The sequence below is a fragment of the Vicugna pacos genome, chromosome 5, assembly GCF_048564905.1.
Source record: "Vicugna pacos chromosome 5, VicPac4, whole genome shotgun sequence".
Lineage (NCBI taxonomy): Eukaryota > Metazoa > Chordata > Mammalia > Artiodactyla > Camelidae > Vicugna > Vicugna pacos.
The window spans coordinates 69,763,617-69,778,737 of record NC_132991.1 but is presented as its reverse complement, the minus strand read 5'-3'; the positions used below and the strand labels follow the sequence as shown (position 1 = coordinate 69,778,737).

Sequence of the window (15,121 nt, the reverse complement as noted above, 5' to 3'; positions counted from 1 at the left end):
AGAATGGCCGTCATTCAAAAATTCAAAAATGACAAATGCTGGAGAGGCTGTGGAGAAAGGGGAACCCTCCTACACTGCTGGTGGGAATGCAGTTTGGTGCAGCCACTATGGAAAACAGTGTGGAGATTCCTCAAAAGACTAGGAATAGACTTACCATATGATCCAGGAATCCCACTCCTGGGATTGTATCCAGAAGGAACCCTACTTCAGGATGACACCTGCACCCCAATGTTCATAGCAGCACTATTTACAATAGCCAAAACATGGAAACAGCCTAAATGTCCATCAACAGGTGACTGGATAAAGAAGATATGGTATATTTATACAATGAAATACTACTCAGCCATAAAAACCGACAACATAATGCCATTTGCAGCAACATGGATGATCCTAGAGAATGTCATTCTAAGTGAAGTAAGCCAGAAAGAGAAAGAAAAATACCATATGAGATCGCTCATATGTGGAATCTAAAAAACAAAAACAAACAAACAAAAACAAAGTGTAAATACAGGACAGAAATAGACTCATAGACAGAGAATACAGACTTGTGGTTGCCAGGTGGGTGGAGGGTGGGAAGGGATAGACTGGGATTTCAAAATTGTAGAATAGATAAACAAGATTACACTGTATAGCACAGGGAAATATACACAAAATGTTATGATAACTCACAGAGAAAAGAATGTGACAATGAGTGTGTATATGTCCATGAATGACTGAAAAATTGTGCTGAACACTGGAATTTGACACAACATTGTAAAATGACTATAAATCAATAAAAAATGTTAAAAAATGTTAAAAAAAAAGAGAAAGTGTGAAGACAGAAAGACCTTCTACTTTTGGACAAGAAAGAGTATTAGGAACTGAATTTACTCTCTTGCTTGAAATTATCAAAAAATGGAAATAACTATGAAACATAGGTTTTCAAGACACTGGACACAGATACTAAAGAACAATGAAGTTGCCCTATTTCCTTCCTTGAGAGAGTTTCCAGGCTGCAGGGTACGGAAGGGAAAAGCAGGTAGAACCTGGCCAACTGCCTGAGTTAGAAGTAAAGCTGAGTCCAGGTAGACCAAGGTGTTAAGAGTTTCCATAACAGAGTAAAGGAAAGGAGAGAGTAGCATAGAGAAAGAAGTCTGGATATCTGTAGAGGGTCCTCCTCTAGTAGTCAGATGAGAAATGATCAGCATATATGTGTGTGAGGAAACTACCAGAAGCCAAGGAAAGAAACAGCAAAAGAATTAGAAGTATCAGTGCCAGAACTCACACAGGACCAGAAATACCACCTATTTTCACCAATCAGATTGAGAACTGGGTAAACTAGCTAAAGCTGCTTTCTAAATAATGGAGAATAATTATTCCTATACTGAACCAGCTCCAGTACCACCTAATAAATCTTCTGATGAAACCCTGAAAGGATCAAACTGTTTTCCAATAACTTAACTGCATCTCAGCACAGAGCTCAAAAATATTTACAGCAATTCAAAAACATCCAAAACATTCCAAGGTAAAACTCACAGTATCAAGCATCCAATAAAAAAATTACCAAGAATGCAAACAATCAGAAAAACAAGATCCATAATAAAGAGAAAAATCAATTAATCAAAACTGACTAAAGTTAACAGATGTTAGAATTGGCAGACAAGGAATTTAAAGCAATAATTATAACTTTAATATTCAAAACATTAAGTAGAATATTAGAAAAAAAATTTTAAGGCCTAACTCAAACTTTTAAAAGTAAAAACTATAATGTGTGAGACAATACGCTGGATGAGAATAATGGCACATTAGACATTGTAGGAAAAAAGTTTAGTGAATTCGAAGATACAACAACAGAAACTAGTCAAAATGAAATGCAGAGAAAAGAGAATTAAACATAGCATCAGTGATCTGTGAGACAACTTCAAGCAGCCTGATAGATGTATAACTGGATTCCCCAAAGCAGAGGAAAGAGGAAGACACAAAAACATTTTGAAGAAACAATGGTGAAAAATTTTCCAAACTGGATGAAAACTATTGGTTAAGTTCCAAGAAGTTCAATAAACCCCAAGCATAAGAAACACGAAGAAAACCATATCAAGTAGTTTTAATTAAATTGTTCAAAACTAGTGACAAAGGAGAACACCTTAAAAACAGGTGGGGAGGGGGGTGGGACCACACATTATGTACACAGGCACAAAGACAAGGATGACAGAGGAAGTGCAAGAGAAAGGACAATGAAGCAACATCTTTAAAGCACTAAAAGAAAAAAATATGTCAAGCTAGAGGTCTATAGAGCAAAAATCTCTCTCAAAAACAAAGGTAAAACCAAGACTTTTCCAGATATACAAAAGTAGACTTGCACTACATAAATGATACTGGATGCTCTTTGAGGAGAAGAAAAAGGACACCAGCTAGAAATACGGATTTACACAAAGGATTAAAGAGAATTAGAATTGGTAACTACTAGGATAAATGTGTGATTTTTTTCTCATTTTTTCTTATTATTCTTTTCTACATACATTAAGATAAAATAAGGAAACTTTATTAAGATTTTATGCCAATACGTTCAACAACTTAGTTGACATGAACAAATTTCTTGAAACATATTATCAAACTTCATTTAAGAAGAAATGGATAATGTGAATTGTCTTGAATCTATTTTTAAAATGGAATTTGAAGTTAAAAAAACCATCCCCCACACACAAAAGCGTGAAGAGAGACCCTTCTATGACACAGATGGACAGGGACGGCTGAAAGTTGCAGGTAAAGCATGAACACTGAGAAAAACCCTCTGAGAACTAAATCCTCACCCTAACACAAAGCAATAGCAACCTGTCACTAGAAAATGTGAAGCCTGAAGTGCATTGAAGGTAATGATAGTAGCAACAAATCCAAACCTAGCTCAACCCTTGACTAGGTTGACAACTCCACACTCACTGATGACAGATCAGAAGTATGCTCATTTTCAGGCATAAATAGAATTAACTTCAGTCTCTACTGCTCTACACACAATGTCTGGCATTCAATAAAAAATTTCAAGACCCCAAAACAACCAACATCAATAAAGCAATAAACAGGACCAGGCTAAGAAATGACCAGATGTTGGAACTAACCAGACACGGACTTCAGAATAATTATGATAATATATTAAAGGGTCTAGTGAAAGAGCTGGAACATCCATGAATAGATGGATAATTACAGTAGACAGTTGGAAACTGTAAGAGTCAAATGGAAATGACAGAAATGAAAAACCACCCAACCAACGAACACAAAGTCAGAGATAAAGAATTCCTAAGGAAAGGCTCATCAGTAGACTCCAACACAGTTCAGGAAAAAACTGGTAAACTTATAAATAAATCAAAAGAAATGATCAATCCTGAAACATGAAGAGAAATAAGAGTGGAAAAAATTTAAAGATCATCCAAGAGTTGTAGGACAGTATCAAAATTGTCTGACAGTTTTATTTGAAGACTCAGAAAGAGAGAAAATAAGATAAAAGACATGAAGGGAAAATGGCTGGGAATTTTCTAAAAACAATGAAAGACATCAAAGCAAAGATCCATGAATCTCAGAGAACACCAAGCAAAATAAAAACCCTCCTATCAAAACAAAAACACCCCCTAGATATGATATAATGAAACTTCTAAAAACTAAAGATAACAAGATGTGAGAGATTCAATACAATATTTGCAAAAAAAGATAGTCTCAATCCTTTTCTACAAATTTTAATCAAAGTTAAGTCAAAGTACAAAAGAGTCAGAAGTTACTGGGGAACAGAGGATATTTCAGCAAGGGTTATTGAAATGTCATGAGTCCCATCCTCCAAAGAGTAAATACAGATGGTATTATTTCCTGACCCATGTCTAATAAGAAAGAACTTCAGGGGTATTACTCAGAAATTTTAATACACATCATCATCAGCTTGAAGGATACATTGGACTGATGTGATTCACATTTAAGAAATCTGAAGGGCATGAAACTAGCTAGCTAGCTACCCAACAATGTCACAGTAAAAAGAGCTTATTGATATGTTGGAATGAGCACTCCCAGAGTGTGTCAGTGAAGACAGCACAAATGCTTACCATGGATTAGATAGGGGCCAAGTGGAAGAGAGAGAACACTGCCAAGATAGGCTGACCACAGGAAGATGGAGGCTCCTTGGAATACATAGGAGTCAAGGAAAAAGTAAGCAACTGGTAACTGGAATAGAGACAAATTTGCCTTCAACAAGGAAGCTACAGGACAAAGATCTTTAGCAATAAGGAAGAATTTTTGAAGTATCAACAAAATTACTTACATGGATATTTGGATAAAGTATAATAATCAAGGTAAGGTATAAGTAACTAATCTTTCTGTTTACTTCATCTTTTCTTCCTTAGTCTGCTTTTCTACTCCCAGAAAAGAGCAAGGAATTTATTCTTAAAGAGGGTGAATAAAACTAAATCCTTCTGAAAAACAGTCTAGTAATTTCACCACATAGGAATCTTCCCTATAAACATGTTCTTCTACTGAATTCACAACTACAATAGCTTGTGAATATGTCCCTTTAAAAAAATTAAGTATATGCATATGTAGAGAAAATGGTACAATGAAGCTCCATGTACCCATCACTGAACTTCAAAAATTATGAATTCATAGCCAGTCTATTTTCATTACATTTTCCCACTACCTTCACTCAATTATTTTGATGCAAATCCAGGGTATCATCCTAATGGTAAAAATTTTAATATATATTGCTAAAAGATAACTTTTTTTTCAACATAACCAAAATTATCATCACATTTAAAGAAATTTAGCAATAATTCCTTAACACAATCAAATATCCAGTCAGTGTTCACATTTACAGTTGTGACAATTTTTTAAAACACAGGATTCAAATAGGGTTATACATCAGAATTAGCTGATGTGTTTCTTAAATCTCTTTTACTCTACAGGGAGGTGTGTGGTAGTTTTTTTTTTAATTGAAGAAACAGTTATTTACATCAATATGAAACAACACTGCTTGTTGAGGAAAGGCATACCTCATTTTATTATCTCACTTTACTGCACTTCACAGATACTGCATTTTTCACAAAAGTTTGTGGCAACCCTGCACTGAGCAAGTCTATTGGCATCATTTTTCCAACAACATTTACTTACTTTGTGTCTCTGTGTTATATTTGTGTAATTCTTACAATATTTCAAAATTTTTCATTATTACTATATTTGTTATAGTGACATGTGATCAGAGGTCTTTGATGGTACTATTGTAATTGTTCTGGCACATTTTAGCAATAAAGTAATTTTAAATTAAGGTATATACTTTTTTTTAAAAGATATAATGCTATTGAATACTTAATAGACTACAATCTAGTGTAAACACAGATTTTTTATGCATTGGGAAACAAAAAAAATTTATGACTTGCTTTATTGCAAAATTCACTTTATTGTGGTGGTCTGGAGCCAAACGCTCAACGTCTCCAAGGTATGCTTGTATTCAGCATTTTCCTCATGTCTGGATTTTGCTGACTGCACCCTCATGGTGATGTCATACTTTTCCTCTGTCCTCTTATAAAATTGTGGCTGGGTATAGATATTTGATCAGGTGAGGTTCATTTTGGGAGAGGAAGATCATGTTGTTGTTCGTGTTCTTCAGTCAAGGCTCCTAATGTCTTGTCACTTTTTGTGATATTAGCTGTTGATGATCAATGCTTAGGGGATCTTTAGAGATCACAAAATGGTTAAAATCTAATTATTTAATTCTGTCATTCCTTCTTCATTTAACTAGTTTAAATACTTCTATAAAGAGAAACTTCTCTTTATCTAGCTTTGGTTACTTGGTAGTAGCATTTTTATAGGAAAGATGGAGTAAGTGCTTAATTTTTTTCGCCTTTATTTAAAAATGAGTTGGTTAACTAGAATCCTCTATTGGTAACCAATTAGTTTTGCTTTAAGTATCATTATAAATTCATGGGCTAAACATACTTGATATATTTCAATCCACTACCATTATTACTCTTAGTAATACTCAAACTGTCCTATCTTTGCCCAGTGATAGCTTTTTCATGCTTGACTCCTGTGCAGGAAAGAGTTACCCCAGCAAGCCTGGGTTGTGGCCTGTGTGATTGACCCCCCGTCCCAGTAAAAACTCTGGACATCTAGGCTCAAATGATCTTTCCTAGTAGACAACATTTTACAAGTGTTGTCATAACTCATTACTGGAGGGATTAAGTGCATCCTGTTCAACTCCACAGTGAGATGATTCTTGCAAGTTTGCACCTGTTTTCCTAGAGACTTCACCCCATGTACTTTTTACTTTGCTGATTTGTATCATTTCACTGATAAAATATAACTGTGAACATTATAAGTCGTGAGTAATTCTAACAAATCATGAAACCTGGGAGTGGTCTTGGTGGCCCACAACATAGCTCCTAAGTCCTTTTGACATAAACCTAGTAAATGATTGTAGTCTCCCAGCTACCTGTTAAGACAAGAAGTCCAGGCTCATCTTGTACATTTGCTGCCCTAGATGAGGATCAAACATTTCTCCAAGGAACCCTAATTCCATTCAATGGGAAATAATACTTAGAGACTGCATTCTGGATACAAAGGAATGAGCATGCTTTACATTCAACTTATTCCAAGAAAATATGTTGAATTTTAGAATGTATGTTTCAAACACTGAATAAATCTTTAAAGTAGTAGGTATTCAGAGTCAGGGGAGATAGCAGTGTCTCAGTTTGGCGGTATTTACCGCTAAAAAAAATTCTCTTGTTTAGCTAGTTAACTGACAAAGTTCAGAAAAAGCTCTCTGAAAGTGAAAAATATTTGAGTTAATCATTTTAAACTATAATCCAGAACTGCAACTAGTAAAAAGAGAAAGCAAGAAACTGGATAGAGGCGGATGGAGCAGGGGTAGGCACTTAAGTACCTAAACATTTCTTTCTTTCTTTTTAACATGACCATTACTACTTTTTGACTAGTACTAGAAAAGTCCTGATATAACAGTTTCTAATTTTAAATAGAATTAAATGTATACAAAAGAACTTATCTTTAAAATTTAGATTTACAAATTAAGAAAAAAGCTAGTCAAATCTGTCAATCTTTTTTCTTTATAGTATTATGCTTTTTGTTTTAAGTTAAGTATTATGCTTCCTTATGCTGAGGTTTAAACAAATTAACTATATTTTCTCCTTAAAGATTTTATACTATTATAGGTATTATCTTATTAGCTAATACTTGTATAGCATTCATTATATAACAAATGCCAGGCACTAGTCTAAGTATTTTACATAATCTACTATTTTACAACAACCCCATATGGTAGGTAGGTATTGTTATGATCTCCATTTTGTACATGAAGAAACAGTCAGGCACTGATAGGTTAAATCACTTGCCCAAGGGCACACGGTCAGTAAGTGGTGAAGCCAGATCTCTGTCAATGTAGACTGCGACCTCATGATTTGCTTTGACCAACGAGCAGAAATGACTCCTGTGGCAACATTTAATTGCCAGTATGCACTGTCTAGCCTGTGCTTTCCTTGCCATCATAATAACAGAAGCAGAGATAAATCTAGAGATGCAATGCTGACCCACATATGGAGAATAGCTGCCTTGCAGTCACCCAGACTAGCAGCAAAATTCACATGAGAATAAACAATTTTTTTTAAATTTTAAGCCATTATTTGAAGATTGGTTATTACTACTACACAAGTAGCTAATGCTGACTACAAAGATTATACACATGATGACGTTAGAACAGGCCCTAAAGGCATACATAATCCTTAAAAACAAATGACTCAGACACCCATGGCAAACACTTCTTCTAAATGTCAACTACCCTGAAATCGATGGCCTTGTAGAGCTCTCTACAGTCAAAGAAAGAAGAAACAAAAATTATGGCCTGGCTTACACATGGTTCCGTATGATATGCTGGCATTATCTCTATACAGAGGTAGCCTTGCTGGACAGGAGAAAAGGGAAATCCCCCCAAGTAGACAGATTTCCAAGCAGTTCTGTCTGTTGTTCACCATGCCTGAAGAGAAATGACCAGAAACACAGGTCTATGGTTTGACAGTATCCGTCACCAGTACTTGGCTCAATATGCTCATGAAAAACATGGCTCTTTTGGCAGGAAGAGATATTATACCGTGGCTCATAACAGACTTCACCAGTGTTGATCTACAATTCCATGATATGCCAGGCTATCTCGTACCTCCATGTATTTTCTTAAGATACTCTCCTCTCTGGAATGCCTTTCAACTGCCCTCTAGCATAACTACCCTACTCTTCTTTCAAGACTTAGATCAACCAGTCACTTTCTCCATAAAGTCTTCCTTAGCATATTACTTGTATCCATTCAAAGCCCTTTCTTTTCCCCTCACTCACAAGTTCTCAACGTATACAGTCAGGGATCTGTGAATAACATTCATAAACTTTGATGGGAAGAAAATTCTAACATTCTTTTTACTACTCTCTAACTAAAATTTATAACTAATTATGAATGTAGGCAAAACAAAAAACCTCACTACTTTCTGTGACTTGGTCACCAATAGATTATCACAGATATTTTCATATTAAATTACAGTTTTTGCAGACACTTGATATCATTTATGCTCATCACTACTTCATGCCACATTTCTCTTGTTAAAGAGTCCCTGCCCCTGTAAGAAATGTTGTTTCCAACAACAGTCTCTCTTCTCTAAGGCACACAAAACATCCAGACGGATTCTTTCAGGATCTCTTTCTCTTGAATTTAGAGAAGGGAAATGGCCTCCATCCCCTTGCCTTAGGAAACAGAGAACAGTTGATTCCTTTCCATTAATACTGCTCTTCCTTCCTAAGGGGTCACCTCCCCCTCTCCATCTTAAGCCACTTATAAACTGATGAAGTAGACAGAATCTGAGTGCTAACTTGTCCCAGTAGCTCATGTACTTAATACTTTCTACTCTCAGAAACCTGTATAGGTTTATTAGTCCTGTTTTTGAACCATAACTTCTCTAGAGCAGAGTATGTCTCTGTAGTGTTTGTATTTCCAGCTCCTAACAGGGCTAGCACATAGCTACCATTTAGTTCATGTTTACTGAATGAAGAGCTTAACAGCAACAAGCAGGCTGTCAGCAGCAGACTCGGCAGAGAGGATAGGGAGCAAGTATGGCAAAGCCTACTAGTTCCCATCCAATATAGTTCCACACCTCCACCCTCATTGATCTAGTCCATATGCTCAGCCGAAGCCATTTCTGTATCTTACTTATGCTAAGTGTGGCCAAATGACTAAGTTCTGGTCAATGAGATCACAGGAAGTACTGTGCAGGAAATGCTAGAAAGGTTTCTTCAAAGATAAAAGGTATACCCCTTTTGTCTTCTGCCTTTCTTCCTCCTTCCTTCTGCCTAGATCATGGATGTGATGGCTGGATATTCAGCAAACATTCTGTGATCTTGAGACTAGAAGCCACATGCTAAGGATGGCAAAGGAAAAAAGAAAGGAGACTCGGTCCTTGACAAGTCTATAAAGTCGCCATATCAGTCCAAGACTGACATTTCTAAAAATTTTTTACAAGACAAAGACATGCACTATTTTCTTATTTAAGCAATGGTTATTTATTATCTCTGTTTCTAGCAGCCAAACACAATTCCTACGTGATAAGGTAAGAAAGAGACTTTAGCAACAAATCTATGGTCTAAGATGTCAACAAGCCATCTCAGTTATGCTTCAGTTTACTGCTGATAGAAGTGTTTAAGATTTCGCCACTGGAATTGAGGGTAGGGGATGTAGAAAACAAGACTGAACAAAGAGCCTGGACTCTGTGAAGGTGCACCACCATCATAGTTCAGATGAAGGGGTATTTATAGTAGTTTAGCACACTGACAAGATTTCATAACACAGTACTATAATTTCTTGCCAACATTTGGCAGTTATGTTCTAGAAAAGTAATGTGGCTTATAAAACTCTGACTGGCCAAAACCAAATTATATGAAAATAAGAGGCTAGGAAAAATAAACATTTTAATGGAAGATGTTAAACCAACTGTTTAAAACCTGTTTAAATGAGAAAAACCAGTGAACTTTCTACAGATTAACCTCCTTCAAGTTTTCAGGAAATACCACTGTAGCACAACAGTTATATAAGGCTGATTCTCCCATGTATTATGCACACGATTCTACTTTATAAAGATTTTGAACCTGTCCTTCCTGGCCTGCCATTTAATGTCTTTTGTCCTTGTGTTTTTATTTGTTCAATCTCACTAAAATTTTTCAAATTCTTAGTGATTGTATCATTTTTGAACTGTTTTTCATCCTTACATAAAAAAATAGAAAATAATCTGATCTCTCTGTGGGAATACTGTTATAGACTGAATTTCTGTGAATCTCCCAAATTCATATACTGAAATACTAACACCCAATGTGGTGGTACTAGGAGGTGGGGCCTATAGAAGATGATTAGGTCATGAGGGGTGGCGCTCTCATGAATGGGCTTAGTGTCCTTATAGAAGAGATCCCCAGAGAGCTCTCATGTGTGGTAACACAGTGAGAAGATGGCCATCTCAGAAATAGGAACTGGGTCCTCAGCAGACACAGAATTTGCTGACACCTTGATCTTGGACTTCCCAGGATGAAGAACTGTGAGAAATAAAGATCCATCATTTAAACCACCCAGTACTTTATTACAGCAGCCTGAACTGACCAAGATAAATATTTTTTTCCACTTCTGTACTCCCTTGAATTTGGGCTAGCTTGGGGAGCTGCTTTGACCAACAAAATGTGGTGGAAGGACCATTAGATAAGTTCCAAAGCCTAATCCTCAAAGAGGCCTTGAAGCCTTACAATGTCCATCTTCACCTCTTTAGAAGGCTACCCTGAGAATGCCATGTAAGGCTGCCAGACTAGCCTACCAGAGGATGAGAAGCCACACTGAGAAGAACTGAAGTACTTTAATGGAAGCCAGCACCATGTGCAAACATATGAGTGAGGACACCTTGGACCTTCTAACTCAGTCAGTCCTCCATGTGGCTTCAGCTGCACTAGAGAGCCAAGGGAAACCAATAGAGGAACAGTTTAGCCAACCTACAGAATCATGAAAAATAATAAATCTTTCTGTCCCAAGTAATTAAATTTTGGGGTAGTGTTTTAGGCAGCAATACTAAACAAATAAACTTTAAGATAAAAATACTTAATAGTTTTTTGAAGGTGAGAAAGATCTCTTGAGATTTTTCTCTTTTTATCTTTAATTCACCTATTATGGTATCCTGGAAGTCATGCTTACTCCAGTGCTTCATTCCCCTACAATTAAAAAAAGAAATTAATGTATGAAGGTAAAATGGAGAGCCACTAAAGAATTCTGTGTGAAGTTAGTAGTATGTAATAGGCACTTTAGAAAGAGGACTCTGATTACACTGAAGAATGGACCAGAGGGAGGAAAGACTGAAGGCAGGGTGAGCGGAGAGAATACTGCTGGAATGGTCCTAGTAAGATGTTAGAGCCTTAACTATCACTGCTGCTGCTGCTGCTATTATAATGTATTTATGATGTGCCAGGTACTCTAATAAGAACCTTACGTATATTTGCTCATTTAATCCTTAACACAACCCTTTAAAAATTTTTTTTATTTTGAAATAATTATAGACTCACAAGAAGTTCCCAAAATATGTGCCAGGAGATCCCATGTACCCTTTGCCCAGTTTCCCCTAATGGTAACATCCTGCATAACTGTAGTAAAGTTGGAAATTGACATTGGTAATTGTTACTGGTAATCGTCACTGGCTAGGAAACTGACACTGGTATAGTCCATGCAGGGTTATTTAGATGTCTCCAGTCTCACAAGCACTCATTTCTCTATGCATGTGTGTGTAGTTCTGTACAATTCTGTAACAGATATGGACATGTATAACTACCACACTCAAGATGCAGAACTGTTCTATCATCAAGAGGCCCCACTGCAGTCACCCATTCACCTCTCCCTGACTCCTAACCCCTGGCAAACATTACTCTGATCTTCACCTTTATAATTTGATATTTCAAGAATGTTATATAGAGAGAATCATATAAAATGTAAGCTTTTGAGAGTGGCTTTTTTCACTTGAGACCCATCCAAGTTGTTGCAGGTATCAAAAGCTCATTCTTTTTATTGCTGCACAGTGTAAATGTGCCACAGTTTAACCATTTACCTCTTGAAGAATATCTGGGTTGTTTCCCGGTTTGGGCTATGAGCAATAAAGCTGCTATGAAAGTTCACATACAGGTTTTTGTGTGAATGTAAGTTTCAATTATCTGGAATAAATATTTGAGTCCAGTTGCTGGGTATATGGGAAATCTGCTGTGAACTGAAAATTGCTCTAAAAAAAAGTCTAGTTAAAAAAAATTAAGCCCTAGTACAAAAGAATATGTAAAAAGCATAGGTTTCACTTTCCACTCAGCATCCAATCTCCTCTACTCTTTTTTCAAAAAAATACATGGGGAAGGAACTTAAAGAGTTAAACTGACAAACCTTAGTAGCTAACAAAAGTCTATATTAATTAAGAATCAAGCACCATCAAGAGTACAGGGTTATTTCAATTATACCTCAATTAAAAAAAAAAAGTCAAGGATCCATAATGATAAAGGTGATTAGATAAATTTGATTCTAACATTTTTATATTCTAACTTCTTTATTCTAACTGTTCAGTATTTTATAATAGAACAAAATAACTATTTTGTAACCGATACTTTTCCATTTAACAATTTAAGTGCCACTTGCCATATTTTATGACTATATTTTTACAGTCATATTTCAAACTTAGAACTATAATCCTATAAATAATCAAAGTCAGACCTTTTATTACATAATCGAGTTTTTAACCCCTTTCTCCAAAGTTAAAATCTACTGATTTACTTTTCTTGTACTTGTTTTCATGGCAGACTGGTATCCAAACAGAAAGTCTAGAATTCATAAAGATGAACCAAGAATTTCTAAACAGAATCTGTGTCAAAGTCAACACATTCACAATTCCAAGTTTTAATACATATTATTTGTTTACAAAAAGATAAATGTATATCTTTATCATATCACAGCAATTGCAAAAACAAAACCCTTTAATGAAGAAAAGTTTCAATTCTTATTTTCCAATCCCAGTTTAATTTAAAACTAGATAGCTTTCAGAGACATTGAGAGAGTAAGGTATGAGTGTAAAGCACAGGTATGAATCATGACAGAAATTAACTTGGTTTATGGAAAGCAGGTAGTGCCAAGTAAAAACTAATCTAAATCAAAACACTGGGTGCAATGTTTATATCTGGCAACTTTAGCTCCTGGCTAGAAAATCTACCCCAGCTATGATATTAAATAGTGAAAACTTATTGAGCTACAAAAATATTGACAGATTTCAAAGCCCTGTTTCTGTTCTGGGACATACCTCAGTATGAGAGCCTTGAATTAGATCACTGATTCTCAAGTGGAAGCCCACAGTGAGCCATATCATCTAGGAGATTTTTTTTCCCTTCAAAACAGAGCTACCTCCCTTCATATTCCCCCTTCCATAAGATTCTGCAAGGAAGTGGAGAGGATATAATGGATATGTATGTGTGTCTTTTTTTTTTTCCCAACTCCTAGAGTATTCTCATACATTTGTAACTCTCCACTTTCATGGAGAAATCCTGAATTAGGTCCAACTCTATTTTTTAACGTTCTATCAACAGCAGGCAAAATGAGCAGAGCTACAAAGTGACAAGAGCACAGCAGAAAGCTCTGCAGGTAAGGGGGTTGTACTAACACCAGCTGAAAGTCACCTTTAGAGCTTTCTGTGCCAGCTCCCTCCAGAATCCATTATATTACATTTTAGACAATGACAAATGTTCAGTTCATCATCCTGGAAAAGCACATAGTCTACTAGCCAGATAAAAATGTAAAAAGAAGCTATTTTGGATATCAAAAAAACTAAGAAGCCACAGGAAAAAAAAAGACAAAAATGCCTCTGTTCTTGCATTAAAAGAACAATAACAAAGTAATACTCTGTGCATCTGATAACTTACTTGGAGACTTTCTGCTCATATTTTATCATTTTAGTTTTTCATTATGTAGCACTGATTTTTCTATTATAAAACTCAGTCAAGCTGAAAATCTTAATCATTCTAGAACTTAATAAACCTAAGATACTAAAGCTGTATTAAAAACAATCAAACAATCCCAAATCCATACAGCATATTGAGACAGCTTAAGAGTTTATTAAAAAAACAAGATTTCAAAGTCCATTTTAGAGCAATTATATTTCCTTACAGCTATTGTTTCAAATTCCTTATAAACACTCCAGTACTGAAATATGTCAGAAAAGAGGATTTCTAATGATATATAAATTATCAGTCAGTTATTACAATATTCTAATTAGGACTAGTGTTCTTAAACCACTTGGTAATTTCCTACCCAATGTTCAACTTTATTGCATTCTACAATGACACCTACTGGCCATTCAAAATCAGCCATTAGTTTTCTAAGACAGCGCTAGTAGGCTGGTTACATAACAAGAAGAAACATAGATATACACACATAGACACACACACACACACACTCCTGCATAAAAGCAGAGATTTGTTCACAGATACTCACACTATAGAAATGCACCTAAAATAGAAGCAGAACTATTCTTTGTGACTGAGATAGTACTATTTTTGCCAACAGTTAAAAAGACAAAGAATGAAACATCAAGTATCACAATTTTTATCTGAAACACTGCCAAATATTCGGTACTCTGAACATTTCAATAGAAACTCACCTCTCTTTACCAAGTGACACTTAGAAAAAAATTTTTTTAATTTAGTTTCTAGGATGTACTAATATAAGTTATCAATAATAGGGGGAAAAACTACATCGTAGAAAGTTTTTCTAACGTGCAGAATAAGCTCAGTAAAATCATATACTTGCTAATACAATTGCTCATCTTAATTTGGGGTAAATCAATTAAGGAATACTTCTATCACTGAACCCACCACAGAATAATCTGTTTGATAAATTCTTAATGACTACCTATGTTTTCTTGACAATCCTGTGTTTCTTTATAACGATTATACACAAAAATATTTTTAACCAATTAAACTGGACTTACTCTCTGGAAAAAAAATTAGCTTTTATTTTCCAAGCTAAAGGCAACATTTCAATCGGCTTATGTTTTAGCAATTTATAATGCTTCTTTTAAAA

At 35.4% G+C, this 15,121-nt stretch overlaps 1 protein-coding gene across 4 annotated transcripts in view; it reads right to left on the bottom strand.

The window, feature by feature from the left end:
* HYCC2 (hyccin PI4KA lipid kinase complex subunit 2) overlaps positions 1–15,121 on the bottom strand; it is a 63,473-nt gene that overhangs the window by 46,797 nt on the left and 1,555 nt on the right. The window lies entirely within an intron of this gene.